This window comes from Aotus nancymaae, unplaced genomic scaffold, assembly GCF_030222135.1.
Source record: "Aotus nancymaae isolate 86718 unplaced genomic scaffold, 86718_ANA_hifiasm-v0.15.2.pri h1tg000006l, whole genome shotgun sequence".
Classification (NCBI taxonomy): domain Eukaryota; kingdom Metazoa; phylum Chordata; class Mammalia; order Primates; family Aotidae; genus Aotus; species Aotus nancymaae.
In genome coordinates, this window is record NW_026988417.1 from 73,235,188 (window position 1) to 73,250,771 (window position 15,584).

Genomic DNA, 15,584 nt, shown 5'->3' on the forward strand with positions numbered 1-15,584 from the left:
TAAGGAATTACTTGACCAAATGAGAGGTTACTTATAGAATTCAGACATTGAGTTGACCTGCCTTAGTCACCGTATACTTCTAGAAGTGTCCGCTGATCTTTGGTATTTTTAATCCTTCTCATTTGTCCATTTTGATCTTTGAAAAATAACACAGAATTTTTCCCCATAGTTACACCTAGGGTTATGTCTGGTGTACTTCCATATTAGGGATTAAAATCACCTTTGATAATTTTTTTTTCTTGACATCAGAGATTCAGAAAACAAATTACAGAAATCAGTTGTCAGAAAACTCAGGACCCAAATTTTGTCTTCGAGATACCTTAGTCTCGTCATAAGTTGAGCTGATAGTAGTTTAGGAGTGGTTGAGAATATTTCCCTTATTCTTACCTGTCAAGATTCAGTTGATACATCACAGATCCCTAAAGCTATGTAGGGAACTCTCCCCTTAATTCCATCCACTACATTTCTAAGCATCTGTAATAGTCACGGCTGGGTTCAGTGAGAGTTCTGCTTGCTAGAAGTGTGAGATCATGCCCTAAGTAATTACAGTGAGCATGCAGTGAAAATATGTGGTGAATATAATGTCAGGAAATCATGCAAATTTTATTATCATCAGTGAAGTGGTGACTGGTAGAGAACTTGTCAGTATTTGCAACTTGAAGCCTCTAATTACCTTGATTTACTTGTAGTACCATTCATAACCTTGCTTCCGTGCTGTTCCTGACAGCACTTTTGCATTTTACAAGAAAGGAATAATGCCATGTAAATAATTTAAAAACAATAAATCATTTAGAGTGCCTTTAAACCAAAACCTAATGCAGTAGCTGGCTGAGTATTTGGTACACTTGACAGGTAGCTGGCATGCAGAATTCATCTGTGTCTAAGAGGTATTTACTTTTAAATTCACAAATTCAAAACAGGCAGACTGAAGGAAAAATGAGACCTAAGGCTTCTCTATCCTCAATAGCCCATTTCACCTTATCGAGGTGAAATGGGAAACAGGGAAATTAAATTCTACATGGAATAATTCTACTTCAAACACAGATTTGCTGAGTTATGCTAGGTAAATGACTAATTAAGGCTGATTTTGGAGCAGAGCTGGCTGAGTGTTGGAGGAATATGCAAACATGCCGGAGGCGCCACCCCCACCCACGCAAGAGCTGAGGGAGAGACTGGAGCGGTTGGGAGCGGGATGAGAGAACAGGGCTGATACGTAAGCAGTTCATGGAAGGCGAGGCTCATTTCTCTCTGGTCATTTCTAATCACACAAGACAAGGGAGATAATGAAAATGAAAATTCCATCGAAAAACTCCTACTTACAAAAAAAGGTAGGATGTCTTCCTTTAGCCAGAGGGAGAGCTGGGGCTGGCAGCTGCTTCTGGACAGTTGCGTTTCATGGGTGCCAAGCATGTCATTATCTCTTTTAATCCTCCCAACAATTCTCTGAGGTAGGTATGATTATCCCCTTTTATAGATAAGGACAAAACCTGAGCTAGATTAAGTAATTTGCCTGAGATCACCGGCTAGGAAGTGACTATAAGGATTAAGTCTGAATCTGTGTGACTCAGGCAGCACTCTCTCTCCATCCCCTGCTTTACCCTCTCTTCCAACCCGATTTCTTTCTTAACTCAATCTATAAATTCACTTACATCTGTGACATATTTTTAAGATAGTCCTATGAACATTCAGAATGGTTACATCCTATTCTGAAATGTTAAAAGGGATTCCAAAATCATCCAGTTGGGCTATGTCTGAAACATCCCCTCTTTACCTTCCAGAAAGGCTCTCCTAGTTTATTCTGCCTGAATACACTCATGATAGGGCAACAGGCACACATGCAGCATGTCTGACACAGGTGACAGCTCCATTTCTTCTTCAACATTGCTCCTACCCTGTAGGGTTCTTCTTCCCAAGTTTCCAGGCACCTTATTTCCCTTAGTATGTCTTTCTCTTTCAGGGGAAACCTTGCCAGGTCTGTTAAAACCCCAAAGAGTTTGTTTCTTGCTTCCAAAATGCCAACATTCAAATACGTATGTTCCTAGAGCAGTGGTTTTCAAACCTGAGTCTGCATAAGAATCACCTGAAAGGCTTGCTAAAACACAGATTGCTGTCTTGTGAATTAAAAATTCACAATGTAATGCTTTGGTTCATAGTAGGCATTCAGCAAATTTTAGTTCATTTTTTAATTCTAAATTTTTAGTGATCCACATTTTTTTTTCTTTTTTTGAGACAGTCTCGCTCTGTCACCCAGGCTGCAGTACAGTGGCCCTATCCCGACTCATTATAAACTCTGCCTCCAGGGTTTAAGCATTTCTCCCGCCTCAACCGCCCAAAGTGCTGGGATTACAGGTGTGAGCCACTGCTGCTGGTCTGATTCACACATTTTCTTGATTTAAGTTTATCCTGGCACTCCCAGACTTTAGGCTTCAGTTTTCCTTTACCAGCAGGAGTTTCCTTGGATTAATAAATTTAGAAGGAGGAAGATTAGGGGAACATTTTACCCATTTGTTTGTACTGTGTGAGGAAACAAAACGTAACATGCTTGCTACCCACGTCTGTATGCCATGGACAGGAGACACCGTAGTGTCACCACAGTTGTGCTACATTTCTATCTTTAGAAGATTGCTCCTTTCAAACATTATTTGAAATGCTCTGAGGAAAAGAGCGTTATTCAGTAAGAAATAAAAGCAAATAGCAGAGTCTTACTGGCAAAATCTGCTGGAAGGTTACTCATACTATTGAGAGGCCAGTACATTTGCTAGCCGTGAGTCACTGATGAGAGGGGAAGTAGTCAGGGACTTGGTAGAGTGAATTATCAAAGAATTTTGCCTTCCACGGAAAAAATCATTATAAAGGAAGAAATGAGTACACTTTTATCAACTGCTAAGGGTTCTCAAAGTGTGATCCCGGGAACAGCAGCAACAGCATCACCTGGGATCTTAGAAATACAGATTCTCTGGTCTCACCCTAGATATTCTGAACTTCGGTCATGGGGCCTAGAACTCTGTTTTAGCAATTTCTCCAGCCGATTCTGACGAACAGGAAAGTGAGAACATGGTCTTAGAGCGACTTTTCTAAATAAAGTAGATTAGAAAGTGCATTGACCTAAGATTTGAGCTGTGAGTCTAGTCTACCACGTCTAGAGAGTCTCTCATTAAGGACAATTAAAACTAGCAGATGGTCAAGAAGAAAGCTCCCATAGCTCTCCTCTGGAGCGTGGGGATTCTGAACCCTGATTGTACATTAAAAACACTCAGGGGCACTTAAAAAGAAATATTTCTCTTTTTTTTTTCACAATAATAGTAATAACAATAAAATGCTGTTCCAGGCTATCTCCTAGCAATTCTTATTTCATTGTCCTAAGGTGGTGGCCTTTGTTTTCATATTTTTCAGTTCTTCAGCTAACTCTAATGTGAAGGTCTGACTTGTGAGTTACTGTGGTAGAGACTTGAAGCTGGGAACATGGCAAAACTTAATACTGTGAGAGAAACTTAGTGATATTTCCTCAAAGCACAATTTAATTAAATACTGGATAATAACACCTACCATTTAGCTGAGTTATTAAAGCTCCTGTCCCAGTGAGGAGACTCTTCAGAATGCAAGTCACTGTCATGCTTCCTAGTATGACCTGTTATGCAGCCTTTCCAGGGCTCCAGGGCATTAGAAATGTCTACCCTTAAATCAAGCCCACTGCCCCCTTTGCAATTATTTTCCGAGGTGAAAATAAAAAAGTTCATGGAAAGAACTTTGGTTTCAGAGTAAGAAAGTTTGCACTGTGGCACCTGCTTTGCCAAAACAAGCTCCATAATGGCCAGACATTGTGGCTGACACCCCTAATCCTAGCACTTTGGGAGGCTCACGGGGGAGGATTGCTTGAGCTAGGAGTTCAATAAAAGAATGGGAAGCATGGCAAGACTCCATCTCTCTACAAAAGTAATAATACAAAAAATTAGCCGGGCGTGGTGGTCCATGCCTGTAGTCCCAACTACTCAGGAGGTTGAGGTGGGAGGATCATGCGAGCCCAGAAGGTTGAGGCTGCAGTGAGTGCACTCCAGCGACATGACAGAGCAAGACCCTGTCTCAAAAACCAAAAACCAAACCAAAACCAAAAAACTTCACAATGAGTCAAATAACATAAATGTTCCACACTTGTTTCCTTATCTATATTGCTCAGTAAATTTCCTCCTAGCTCAGAAATCGAAGCTTTGCTCATAGTTTCGTCTCATGGGAAGTGGCTATTTGTACATTTATATATTATTAAGAGACCACATAGTCCATTGCATCATAATTCTTAATCTCTAAGTCTTATTCCTTTGACTTGAAATTTCATTTATAAAGCTAAGCTTTTGCTTTTTGGTAAATAAGACAGATGGTCTGAGGGAAATGCAGAAATTGCCAGAATTATGTTCATACTGCGAACTAAGAGACTCCATGTTATCCCATCCAACTGTAAAATCACAAAAGTCACCAGGAGCAACCCACTAAGTTACTTATAAAATCAAGTTTTCATGAAAGAAACAGAATTGCCCATAGAAAGTAAGAAGCGTCTCAGGCTGCATTTTTTTTTGGACGACTGTTAGACGTGCTTCCATTTAATTTTGTGATTCCTTTTTATTATGAAGCCAATTTATAAGCTAAGACTGAGAAGGGATTGGATGCAGAACATTCCTTTCCTCTCATAAATGATGCTCAAGATAGCATGTGATTCTGAAAGGTACCATATGAAGCGTATCACACAATTATTACGCTCCATCCATCATGGTTGGTTTCAACTGCTGGGTTTGGAAACCATGCAAGGATCAGATTCTAAATGGAGTACTTAGGAAGGAGACAGATACGGCCTCTGTCTTTATTACATTGTACTTTATCCCTCTTACATTTAATGTTGTAAATATTCCTTCTGCTGTACCATAAAAGATCTTTTTCTTTTCCCATCTCTCTCTCTCCTTCCTTTCTTTCTCTCTTACTCTAATATATCTTCAACTATTAAGCCAGAAGACCTCATTTGAAAGCTTTGTGTAAACTTTTATTTTTGTTGAGGCACAGGTAAATCAATAAATGTCAATTTTTATTTACAAGATTTTGACAAACTTTGATTCACATATGTGTGTGTGTGTGTGTGTGTGTATGTATGTATGTATGTATGTATGTATTTGCTGCTTCCTTAGCAAAATCTTCTCCTTAACCAAAACATGGCCTTGGAGGCAGTCACATGACCCAGTACTAGAGGATGAACCAGGAAGTATTGGACCAGCCGAAATAAGACTTCTGCTAGATAAAGATGCACAATACCTTCTAATTAGCATGACAACCAATATTACCAGAGAAAATGGCAATTTATTTACTGGATTCCAACAAAAATTCTTTGTGTAATCAGCAAATGGGACTTAAAATGGTATTTTAATTCATTAAGCAGAGCCTACATTATACCTCCCTTATTTGGATCTATGTAGCTTGTAAAGGATGATTTTTGGTTATAACAGCCATTTAAAACAATATATTGCAACATACTGAGTTTAGAAGCAGCTTTCAATAGTTATACTACAAAGTGTTTGACCAAATCTTTTTAAAAAGTAAAACATTCAATGATATTGGTCTCAATAAAATATTACTAACATTAGAGAACAAAATTATTTCAATTGATAAGTAACAATTATTTAAAATATGGTAAATTTTATTTTATCCCGTCTTTTTTAGTTTCCATCTGATGTGTATTTATTACACATATGCTATATATAACACATATTACATATTCATGTTTTATATTCATATAGGAGGACCACTTTTCTAGAGGACAATTTATGACAGAAAATTAGTAATGAAGAAAGATTCTAAGATGAATGAAGGTACTGGGACTATTCACAAACAGAGGCAGCTACAGTCCTTTTATAAAACTAAACGAACAAACCAAAAACTAAGAAGCAAAAACTCCTACTGAAGGCTTGGTAAGAAGAATATTGCTATAATTCAGCAAGAGAAATACAAACAATACATCAAGACATGTTTTCCAACTATGAGTTGTGGAGTATTTCAAACACATAAATGTTTGTCAAGTAGAGTTACTTTGGTAACATAATTTGTGTGGCAGCTAAGAAGTTTGGGGAATTGGATACCTAAGAGACTTCTCACAATCTATTTTATGTTCACTAAATATTTTATGATATTTAGTCATACCTCCTGTATTCTATCACATCTGGGTGTAAACAACAAAAATTTGGGGTGAGAGAAATTTCAAGCTAAAAAAAGATGAGTGGATTAATAGTGAGATAGATGGTTATGTAGATGGATGAGGACTATTTTAGCACATACAAACCCTGTCCCAAGTCTCTGTATCCTTTATTAGTAAAAAATTGTTTGGCACCGCATGTTCTCACTCATAGGAGGGTGTTGAACAATGAGAACACACAGACACAGACAGGGGAGCATCACACACTGGGGTCCGTTGCAGGACTAGGGGAGGGACATTGGGAGGGAGGGTAGGGAGGGATAACATGGGGAGAAATGTCAGGTATAGGTGATGGGGGGAGGAGGCAGCAAACCACTTTGCCATGAATGTACCTATGCAACAATCTTGCATGATCTGCACATGTACCCCAGAATCTAAAGTACAATAAAAAAAAGTTTTTAAAAAATTGTTTGAGGCCACAGCCTGAATTTTTAATATTTATTTAAAAGTTATATGTAAGTACCACTGTATCAATACATGATTATCAGCAATACATATAAAAACAATGTAAAATATTTTATACTGGTTTATAGCATATCTAATGGGATGTTTTCCTTGCAATAGTCAACATTTTAATCTACCTTATCTTCTATCTTTCCTCAGGAGATGTAATTCTTGTTCACTGAACACTTTTTGAGTTCCTACTATGTTCTAGGTACTATGTTAAGCTATCTAGGTGATCGTCATAGGAATTGTCCTATCTCATCTACTGTGTGCTTAGTGCCTCTGAAAAGGATGCAGCCTGCACATAATAGCAACTGTTAATGTGGATATATGGTTCAATGGGGACTATGGTTTTCATCTTTTTATCTTCATTCAGAGTATGCTGCCTTCTTAGAAGTAAAAGAGGCAATAAACTGAATTTTAAGATAGAGAAGTTTAAAATCATATATACATAAATGTATGTGTATATTTTACATACTAAATTTGTGTTTCATCAATATCAATAGTAAGCATTATAAACTAATATGTTATAAATGAGAAATTTATAGTATATTCCTATCAGGTCTCGATTATAATTAAAATTATTGCATATAATACACATAAATTATTAGTGAATATTTTCAGGTAAGTAGGCTAAGAACGGGAACAAAATTCAAAGTCTATTTGAGAACTTACTATGTTCCAAGTACTGTGATAAATTTTTCTATGTGCATTTTCTCATTTAATCCTCTAAAACACCTGATAATCTACATACATCTGTTACTCCCAGTTTGTAAATAAGAGAACAGGCTTAGGAGAGATTTTGTGACTTTCTCAGTATAATATAACCACAGAGGGAGCAGATATAAGATTTAAATCTATATCATTCTGGTGAATAACTAAGGCATTGGGATCAATTCTAGATTGATTTTCCTTCCTCTTTACTAATATGGTTTCTTCAGTGTTTCATTGAGATTAAAATCAACGGTATTTAAATACCATTTATAGGGGCATGTTCAGATAAGTCACTTGTAAATAAACATTCTTGTGGTTTGCTTTATTATGAATTAATGATAACTTAGGCTATCAACTCTGCCAAATTTTAATATACATTTGATAAATGTTTTTATAACAGTTGAAGGCTTGGCTTGAAAAAATGTATGAGTGGGTAATTGCTAAAAATGTGAAATACAACCTGTCAGGCTAGAAGACTGATTGCTTAAAGCTTCCTTGTGAGTACATATATTTCCTTTATAGAAGCACATAATGCAAAATATCTAAGAACAGAGCTGAAGCTGTATTACAGATTAATCTCCTTCTGGTGAGTTTAACAATACTCTTAAGTGTAGCACCTTTGTCTCTTTCTGTTTTTCAGTCTCTTTCTTTATCAGTGTTTCTGTCTCCTAATATGTTAAACCTCTTAAAAGAGAATATTTTTGTGGAGAAACTTCATGGTCATACTCCTTGTAACATGCCCTGAGTTGTGGAGGTCACAGCCTGGGATCAAGAGGTTATCCCCAAACTCAATCCACTCTGTGGTAAAACACTAACCTGTCAGCTGAACTATTGAACTGGTGCCTCAGAAACATAATTCTAATGAATACAACCATATGTGGATGATACATGGATTTTGGACAGAAACAGACATGCTAAAAGCTTCATAGTGTTCCCAGAACCAGTTATATAATTCTTGACTAATTTTTATGGGTATCAGCTTTGTGCCAAAAGTAGACAGTTTTTATTTTTTAATCCAATGTGTAATAAGTGATTGCAGAAGCAGATTTCTAGGTAGAAGGCAAAAAGTGGCCATACATGGCAAGTATTTACATTTTATGATGTGGGGGACACTTATATTAAGAATTTAAGTTACCTCTTGCAGACAGATGTTCTATTGTACTATTCATATTGTTACAAACTTATTGCCACTTACTGTCAGTGATGAGACTAATGGGTTTTTGTACTTTTGATTCCTGTGTAAAATCATGTTATAGAGAAACTTGTCTAATTGTATGGAATCAAAGACTACTGGTCCTATGATTGGTTAGGTAATATAATCTCAGAATAAATAGTAATAACCTCCTTATTTTAGCAGGAAAGTAACAATTTTACTATGTAGAAGTATAGTAGCCAAAGGAAACAATTGTCGAAACAACTTATATTAAAGAACAGAAAACAAAAAGAAGAAGAAAAAGAATATTTTATTAGAGATAATCATGAACATCATGCACTTTACAACATTTCAGTCAATGATGGCTCACATATACAATGGTGGCCCTGTAAGATTATAATACCGTATTTTTACTAAACCTTTTTAATGTTTAGATATGTTGAGATACACAAATACTTACTATTGTGTTACAATCGCCTACAGTATTCAGTACAGTAACATCACAGGTTTGTAGCCTAGGAGCAATAGGCTATACCATAGAGCCTAGGTGTGTAGTAGGCTACACCATCTAGGTTTGTGTAAGTACGCTCTATGATGTTTACTCAATGAAAAAACACCTAACAATGCATTTCTGAAAATGTATCCTTATCATTAAGCAACATATGACTGTATTAGTGAAAAGTAGATTTTCACCAGGAAGACAAATCCAGATAACTAAGTGCTTACGTCAGAATATAGTACCTTCAACTGTTTCATTTAAGGCCAAAGCATTTTATATAATTATTTTAAAAAGGCATTATCAAGAAATAAAGCTATCTCTATTTGAGATGACATAGTTATATAGAAAAAAAATTCTAAATAATCCACTAAAAAACTATGACTAAATAACAACCTCAGCCAGATCGTGACATATAAATCAATACATAAAAATCAATTACATTTCCATACTATTGCAATAAACAATCCAAAAATGAAATTGAGTAAACAGTTTTATTTACAATAGCCTCAAAAGGAATAAAAATTTTAAGAACAAATTTAACAAGACAAATGTAAAACTAATACCTGAAAACTACAAAATATTGTTGAAAGAAATTAAAAATCTAAGTACATAGAAATATATTCTGTATTCTTAGATTGGAAAACTTAGTATTGTTAAGATGGCACTATTCCCCAGATTGATTTATAGATTCAACACAACCCCTATCGTGATCCCAACTGGCTTCTTTGTAGATCCTACAATGCATATGAAAACTCAAAGTGAAAAGATAACCTCAGAATGACAGAAATTATTTGCAAAACATATCTCATAGGGAGATCATGTCAAGAATATGGAAAGAACTTGTACAATTCAGTAATAAAAAGACAAATAACCCAGTTGAAAAATGGGTAAAGGATATGAAGGGACATTTTTTTCAGAAAAGATACATAAATGGCCAAAAGGCACATGAAAAGATGTTTAATATCTGTAGTCATCAGGAAAATGCAAATCAAAACCACAATGAGATGCCACGTCACATTCACTTGGTTGGTTATAGTCAAAAGTCGGAGAATAACAAGTCTTAACAAGATGTAAACATTTTGGAACCCTTATAAACTGCTGGTAGGAATATAAAATAGTGCAGCTAGTTTGGAAAACAATGTGGTGGTTCCTCAAACATTTATACGTGAAGCTATCATTTAACACATCAATTACACTCCTAGGTATATATCCAAGAGAAATGGAAACATATGTTCACACAAAATCATGTACATTGATATTTATAGCAGCATTATTCATAATAGCCAAGGGATGGAATCAACCCAAATGATTATCAACTGATGAATGAATAAACAAAATGTGGTATATCTATATAATGGGACATTTCAATCAGTAATAGGTATGAAGTACTGACACACGCTATAAATTGGATAGAATATTTATTAAGAGAAATAATTCAGTCCAAAATATACATGTTATATGATTTGATTTATATAAAATGTTCAGAATAGGCAAGTCTGTAGAGATAGAACATAGATTTTTGGTTGTCTAGGTCTGGTGGTGGGAGTTTGGGTGTTTTGGGAGGTGATAACTGGAGTACAGGGTTTCTTTGAGGAATGTGAAAATGTTCTAAAACTGATTCTGTTAATTGATTTCACAAATCTGTAAATGTACTAAAAATTATTGAGTTATGGACTTTAAATTTGTTAATTATGTGGTTTGTGAGTTATATTTCAATGAAGCTATTGCAAAAGACGGTATTACTTTTGAAGCAACAGTTACACAATTTTGGTATTAAGTATTCAGCCCTCTCCACATGGGGTTTTCAGCTGTATCTTTGCAAAATAAGCTTAAATTTTAGGCTGTTTTCTTGTTTTGAGAATGACTTTACTTGGTCTGGATGAGCAAATGTCCAATGCAATTCCAAAACACAGATTTATTTGAACTTAGTTTGTGACTTATTAGCATTGTGAAGTTAATGGTTGAAGGTCAAGGGATATGAAATAGGAGAACAAGTCTTTAGACTTTTTTTTCCTTTTAAAACAGGTGCACCCTATCCTGAGAAACAGTTGGTGTAACCCTTATATCCATTTTTGTTGTTGTTGATATCTCAGCAGAAAATACTATTTTCAGAAAGTATTGTTTTGCCAATGAGTTATACATTTACAACCCATTCATTGCTCTTACGCAACTATGAAAATAATCTTAAGACATTGCACCAGAATCCTGAAGTGCTGGTATAAGAGCCGATTCTGTTTGTCTCTTGTCTCTCTTTTGCCTGTGTGCCTTTCTACTTAATAAATCTGAAAAATGTATCAGTCACAGTGGTTTTGGATTCTGCTTTCCTAAAGCTCTGTTCTAAGTGAGCTCTTGCACTTCTAAACTAAAATTTCCCTGTTCTTTGCCATCTTTCACCCTGTGCTTTTCCAGACCTAAAATGTCAAAGTATCAAGCAGATGAAATTACATTTGGAACACTGGTTTGGTAGGAAATGACTCCATGCTTTCAGAAGATCTGTAGTTGCATTAAAAAAAAACACACACACACACAACAACAACAGCAACAAGGGACTGTTAATAAAAGGTTCACTGAGTCCAGTCCTTTGTCTCAGTTAACTACTGCATTTCGATAAAACACTTGATTCTGTAAAATAAAAAAATCAGTGCAGGCCATTTGCTGAGATACCTGGACAGTTATAGTAGACTAGATTTTTATTTAGTAATTCTTTAGAGGAGAGGGGTTTTAGGTACACTTGGATATACTTGAATTTCTGTGTGTGTGTGTGCACACATGCGTGCACATTTGGGCTTAAGAGGCTAAAACACTTCTGACCCCATTTGGCAGAAGATAAGAACGACTTTCTGTTTGTAAGGATCTTGTACCTATGGAGCATCAGGCAAGGACATTCTGTTATGCTTCTTAAAAGAACTGACACTACAGATCACTTAACTAGAAGTGCACAGTCATATTTTGTGATTGGCAGTATATTCTTTTTTGCTTTTATTTTTGTTGTTCCTCCTCTCTTTATGTATTAGATTGTGGACCTACATGACTCGGATTATGTCTTACTTACTGTGTTGTTGAATATGGCTAGAGAAAATGTGAAAATGAGTACTGAAAAAACAACTTACCAGACATCAGAAGTCCTTCTGGCTTCCATCACTGGTTTTGCCATACTCTCTGGCCTTAGATAAAATTTCCTTCACTCAGCTGATATTTTAAAACACATACCATGTGCAGAGTACTGTCTGTACGTCTAACCTCATTAGATCTCAGTTTTCTTGTCTGTAAAATAAAACATGAATTTTAAGCTTTAAACCTGACTGATTATTCTCCCATGATCCAGAGAGCAGAGGTTAACACATTTGACTGTCAGAGTAACTTCATCATGCCCCCATCAGAATTTTTGTTCCTATTTGCTAACTCCATGGTACAATCCTTTCTCACTCACTGAGATTTCCCCTATTTTTTTAAGTGGCACCAGTGAAGTCTAGTAAATGTGCTAAACTAAATTGAAAGTCATCTTAAATGAAAACTGTGTTTGTATATAAGCCTTTAGCAAGGTCGCCAGTTGAGTTGTGAAACTGAGCAACTTATGATATAGTGTCACAATTCTAAAATGGCTAAAAATTTCTTATACTTTGACTATAAGGGATGTAAGATATTTTCCTATTCTTGAAAGACTGTTAGATTTATTCCATTAGCTCTTCTATTTTTCAAGAAAAAAATGCCCAAATGCACATAGAGAATAATGTGGTTGTAGCCCAGTAGTTGTTGGCTGATGTTCTTAGTTTTGGAGACAAACAGAACGTGGGCCACGGGCCATTTTAGAAACTGCCCTTTGGCCCTGGTTGTGGGTGTCTCGGCCCCGCACAGGGCCAGTAAGCTTCCTCACAGTGGGAGATGAAGAGAAATAGTCCTGCCCCCACCCCACCCCTTTTTGTTTGAGACAGGGTCTCTGTCACTCAGGCTAGAGTGCAGCGGCACAATCACACTTCACTGCAGCCTCGACCACCCAGGCTGAAGTGATCCTCCCACCTCAGCATCCCAAGCAGCTGAGACTACATCGTGTGCCACTACTCCCGGCTAATTTTAAAATTTTTCTTTAGAGTGGAGATTGTGGGGGTGGTCTCACTATGTTGCCCGGGCTCATCTTGAACTCCAGGGCTCAACCGATCCTCCAGCCTCAGCCTCCCAAAGTGCTGCATTACAAATGTGAGCCACCACACCTGGCCATCCTTTTATTCTTCTCATTTCTCCCCACCCCAAATCAACATGGATAGATTTCCATTTGTTCTAAGAAGTGCCGTGCTGTTGTAAGTAGCTTAATTAATTAAATGTATCTTTGATGATCTGTTTATTAATTCATGTGTTCTTTCTTCTAGACAGCAAAGGGCTGGATTTTGTTAAAACTCACCCTTACTCAGAGGCTTTTATAAAAAAAATAACCTGCACAATAAAACAAAAATTCAGGGGAGATGTGGTGTGAGGTCCGCCCTGGGCTGCGGCAGGTGTTCTTTGGCTTCTCTTCTTTGCTGGTGCTGTAGCCACATGTCCCCCGCCAACCCCCGACCCACCACCACCACTGTCCCCATGCCCATGAAGGGCCGCCCCCCGCATTGCCACACCCTGCAGTACCTGAGTCAGAGGGAGCTGCTGTCCAAGGACTTGGCAACGGTCATGACAGTGAATTACAACACACATAGGGAGCTGGACGAGGGCACCAGGGAATTTACTTTTTTCAACATATTTCAGACTCAATACAAAAACCTATGAGTGCAGGTCATGATGTTTAAGAACAGGATGCCATCATCCTTCCTGTCTCTACGTCCACCAATACGTAGATTCTGGGGAGCAAGTCCTGTTGGATGTGGAGACCAAGAACAATAAGGAGGTCATAGAGCACATCAAAAAATATTGGGGAAGAATGAGGAAACCCTCAAGAAAGAGGAGCAGGAGAAAAAGCAGCTGTCTCACCCAGCCCACTTTGGCCCTGGAAAGTACTGCCTGCAGGAGTGTATTTGTGAACTGGAAGGACAGTTGTCCAGCCTGGGCCTGATATCCAAGAAGATGATGGGGAAGTGCAGAGCCACTGTGAAAGTCAGTGCCAGGACTAACACCCAAAGCCACTGTGGCTGTGGCAATTATGACTGACCAATAGAAAGACTGGTATGGGGTTACCTTGGCCCCAGGGAAGCCCTTGGTTCTGTCCCTGGAAATTCTGGAAATCCTTCTGCAGTAAAAGATTCCCTTTACACACCTGTATAAAAGGACATGGGGAGAGGACATCTGCAGCTGAACTGATAAATACATATCCCTACTCAATGGGTAAATAAAAGGCTTCCTAATCACTGCAACAAAGCAGCAATGACAGCAACAAAACAACCGCAACAATTCACAACATCCCAGGTTTTAGGCAGCAGAATCATCTGGTGGGGCTCAGTCTTCATACTTTCCCTTATGTGTCTGCTTGGATTTTTCTCATTTTGGTTACAGTTGCTGTCACTTCTGTTACCATCCCCCTGCGCTTGTACAATCCCTTGCCCTTAGTGAGAAGGCCAACTTCTTAAAATACTTTTTTTTTTCTTCTAAATACTAAAGTAGAGTCAAGGGGATATAAACAGATTACAAGAAACACAAAAACCCTGCTTTCCAAGCACCGTGTGTTCTGCTGTCATGATGGTTGAAATCTTAAGAAACCTTCAGTTTTCGGTAGTCATGTAAAAATAATTATTTCAGTAGAAAAAGGAAGGAATAGGGGCTGAAAAGATTCAGATTCAAAATAACAATGTTATTTTAAGAAGCAACACTAATGATCTTTGGCTGGAATTTCAGGTAGGCTGCCAGGGGAGTTTTGGCTGGCAAGCCTGATGCCCTTCAAATCACACCACATTACAGCCTTCACCTGTGGGTGAAGTTGATCCTGCAGGGCACCATGGCAGACAGAAGAGAAGCAGTGATTGGATCTTGCTCTCTGTGTCGGGAGACTCAGACAGGAGTGCCACCAACAGGAGGTTGAGCTAAATGCATTACTCAGAGAAAAGTAAAGCAATATAGACAGAAGAAATACACATCCTCAAGCCAGAAGCAGCAGTCAAGAAAGAACATAGCTAAGAAAGTAGGGTAGAATAGGGGGCAGAATAGCAATGTTAGACTGTACATGGAAGAATGACAAACTTCACCAGTAGCAGAAATGTCAGAAACAGGTTGGAATGAAGTATACAGATCAGCTCAAATGGTTCTGGACCAAACTAATGAACAATGGTTGGAAGCTGGCTGTTCTCTGATGTCTTGGGTACAGACCTCATGGACTAAACAGAGCAATATGACTTAGAAGAAAAAGCAGAAAACATGGTCTTTGTTTTATGTGGTTCATTTCTTACAGTTAACTTCACTGTTGAAAGCTGACTTTAGACTGGTAGAAATCTGTGACTTATCACCATTCTTCAATGGAGAAAGTAAGATACAAAGAAATTAAAGTATTTGATTACAGTTCCCAAGTAAATAAATGGAAGATTAGAATTGAACCTTGATTTTCTAAAACCTAGACCAGCACTGGGTATTTGTTG

The 15,584-nt window shown here is 37.4% G+C and overlaps 1 protein-coding gene and 1 pseudogene across 1 annotated transcript in view; both read left to right on the forward strand.

The window, feature by feature from the left end:
- FGF5 (fibroblast growth factor 5) overlaps nt 1-5,918 on the forward strand; it is a 43,088-nt gene extending 37,170 nt beyond the window's left edge. The window contains exon 5 of the transcript XR_010339465.1: nt 5,775-5,918. The gene's annotated coding sequence lies outside the window, so the exon portion shown is untranslated. The remainder of the gene's footprint in view (nt 1-5,774) is intronic.
- Nucleotides 5,919-13,608: 7,690 nt separating this feature from the next.
- On the forward strand, nt 13,609-14,169 carry LOC105713267 (small ribosomal subunit protein mS25-like; annotated as a pseudogene).
- The last annotated feature ends 1,415 nt before the right edge of the window (nt 14,170-15,584 follow it).